Raw genomic sequence first — 3603 nt, forward strand, 5'->3', positions numbered from 1 at the left:
ATAAACATATAAAGTGCTGTTTTGTTTATATTTCTGTGTACTTTTTATCGGATATTTCTCATTCAGCCAGTCATTCTTTTATCCTCTAATTGTATACAATATATTTTATTAATTTACTGATTATACATTGGTTGTCTGTAAAACATTTTAAATACATTATTTATGGATGGATATAACTTGCTATAATAAAACTGCATATTTTATAAATTAACATCTATAATGCATTTTAAGTTATAGCACATTTATACCTAACTTAACATAGTAATTGTTTTCCAAAATATAAAATATACTGTGTTATTAAATTGAGACTAAGTGAAACTTTTTTCATTTTTCTATATTTCCATGAATATATGAAACTGAAATATTGAATTTCATTCCAGAAGAGAGAGACATTTTTTCCCCCTCTAAAACGTAATAAAACAGTGAAATTAGCTTATAAATACATAAAGATTTCTAAGTCAGTAAGTCAGTTAAATATTGTATAATAATCATATTAATTAAAGCCGAAAAGAAAATTCATTAATAAGAATTACTACGTGGAACCCTCTGGGACCACCACAGGATTCAGTGCTCTGTCCCATAGCATTTCTAATATTTATTAATGATATTGATTTAGGTATTTAAAATTTAATGTCTAAGTTTGCCAATGCTATGAATTTGGACACTAATCTGGGTATGCAATTTCAACAAGACAGATGATAATTATTGGGATTGACTGAATAGGTACTTAGCAATGGCCTTCACTGATGAAAGACCCTTCATACAGGAACACTGCTCGCAAAATAAAGGAGGTTTTCCTACAGAAGCATGTGAAGTGGTAGACAATCAGCACATCTTCCCTCTTACTACTAGAATCTTTACACCGTGCTGCCATTTCTATGGTTATAAATTTATAGGATGCATTAGTGTTTGATGATGAAAGGAAGCAAACATAGTTTTAACCAAAAAAGAAACACTAACAAGTGTCACTATCCCTTACTTCATTTACTTATTTCTTTCATGTATCCATCCAAAATTAGATAAATTTTGAACCTCCAGATTCCACTCAACCCATCTTTGATTAAAGGAAAATTTTTAGACAATTATTCATATCTCATTTTAAATTTATTCCCCTCATGTGAGTGTACAGATCACTCAGCATTTAGTTGACTTTAGGATCAACTGTAGATCACATGTAGATGTTTGGTTTCTGAACACTAATTTAGAACTGGAGTCTCCCTCCCTTGATGTAAATACCTCTTTTCTTAACCAGTATTTTTAGGGCCTCAAAAAAATGTGTGCCAGTGGCACTAGACTACCTAAATCTGGCATTGGATTTGGGGGTTCTTTTATTCATCCACCTACTCACAGGGAACATTTTTTTACCCTTAAACTAATTACAGAAAAATATAGATGGGAATATTTTCTGACATCCATTAGACAGACTGAAAAACCTTGTAATCAGTAGTGAACTGAAAGTAAAATATACCAAAATCATTGAGATAATTAGTGGGAAAGGTACTGGCAGTATGTAATTCACTTTGAAATGTATTAAAAAAAAACACATACAGCAATGTCAGGTGAGTATTAGAGGATTAAATTAACTGAAGGCCAGGACATTATCTCTGAATAGCAATTTCTTGTGAGCAGTGTTCACAATGAAATGTTTAAAGCATTGAATTTATGTAAGATCTTAGTGTACTCCTTTATAGCACTTGGCATTTCAGATGATTATCTGAGTATCATAATTTTAGTTAAGGGCCAAAAGAACTTAGTGACAATATATTTTCAGGATTGATTTTTACAGTATTGCCAACTAATTGATTAATTTTCTGAATTAGCATTCTGTACCTTAAGGAAACTCAGGTGCTGAGGTATTTTATTGGAAATGCTCAACTGTTTAAAACCAAGAAAGATTAATATTATGTTTACCAAAGGATGAATTAAAAATATTTTATATTTTTTTAGGTCTGTTTGAAGGTAAGAGATGTTTTGGGGTTATCCCAATACATGACACACTGTGGTAACCGAATAGTGAAACATTGCATGAATCAAGGCACTTAAGTGTGTGCAGTTCAAGTTTTACTTACGAAAGTGACAACCCACAAATTCACTACCAACCTTTATGTGCACCTGTGAGCTCCATACAGTCCAACAAACCTGCCGAAGGGGTGAAAAGATGGTTTGGTTGCATGGCAAGGTAATACCTCACATTGCCATCTTCCCACATCAGTGATTACGGCATCTAATGCCATAATCACTGTTGTCTGAAGTATGGGACAAAACTGTGGAGGCCCCAAGATGGAAAGTAAAGGATGTTAAGTACAAAAACTATGGCTATGAGGTATAATTATGTTGACTTATGGTATATTTTTCAGTTTTTATTTGCTGGATGAAAAAAAAAATTCCAGGAGGAAAAACTATTGCTGAAGACCAACTAACTCATCTCTGTAATTATGATAGTGTTGAGTCCCAGAAAAAATTAATATTACTGGGTGCTGCAATTCTCGGGCTAATGTTACTAGCAGAGTCCCTCAGGGTTTGGTGCTGGGCCCCTTATTGTATTCAATATTAATATTGAAGAAGGCACAAATAGTTTGATGTCTAAGTTTGCAGATGGTACGAAGGTTGCCAGGTGGATACTAATAGGAACTAACACTAAACCTGACAATTCAGGTTTAGTGTTAGTGTGTTATGAGGTGCATTGTCAGTATATTGTGATTGTAAATTGGAAGTGTGTTCTGTGGTTGATTTGCCTCTGCTGGCCAAAAAAACCATGTTGTCCTCACCTGAGACCTGCTAACTTGGCAGCATTGTGAAAAAGTCCCCCAAAAAATTCATTGCATTATTGGCAGGATTCAAACTCACTTGTTCATGTGACGGATTATGATCATATCCACTGCGTTACCTGTGAGCTATTCAGATTTAACATTGATAAGTGCATGTTACTATGTAGGATAGCAATAATTCCAGAATAACACCAATTGGTATGGTACCACACTCAATGTAGTGGAAAATGAAAAAAAAAAGATCTAAGGATAATTGTACAGTCCAAAGTGGAGTTCTCTGAGTGCAGACAGGCTGCTCGGACAACTCAATGATATACAGGAATTTTGCTGGCAGGAAGTGAGGACAAGAAAATGATTATACCAGTCTATAAGACAATGAGGTACCTTGAGTACTATACAGATCTGGAAGCCTTATTTTAGGAGAGATGTAGAACTGTTGTAATGGCTGCACAGAAGGGCATAAAAGTATTCTTACTGAGAAAGATTTGAGTTTGGCAAATTTCAGCATCTGCAAAGAGAACTGGTTGAAGTGTTTTTAAGTTCATAAATGGATTGAATAAACTAAATGCTAATGGCTTCCTTACTATCTTAGATGATATGATATTAGGGGAAATAAATTTGAATCAAAAACTGCATGCAAGATGTGTAAAAATTTGCTTTTAGCCAGAGTGTAATTGATTGTTGGAAGAAACTTCCATCTGGTGTTGTGGAAGTGGTCAGTTTAAATAAATTTAAGGAAGGATCAGAAAAACTATTAGCTACTTGATATCTGTGAGGGCTCAAATGAGAGATACTTGCCACTTGCGACTCATTTGTTCTTTTGTATTTGAAAAAA

Source organism: Mastigoproctus giganteus, chromosome 6 (assembly GCF_048544385.1).
Source record: "Mastigoproctus giganteus isolate SK-2022 chromosome 6, ASM4854438v1, whole genome shotgun sequence".
NCBI classification, from domain to species: Eukaryota; Metazoa; Arthropoda; class Arachnida; order Uropygi; family Thelyphonidae; genus Mastigoproctus; species Mastigoproctus giganteus.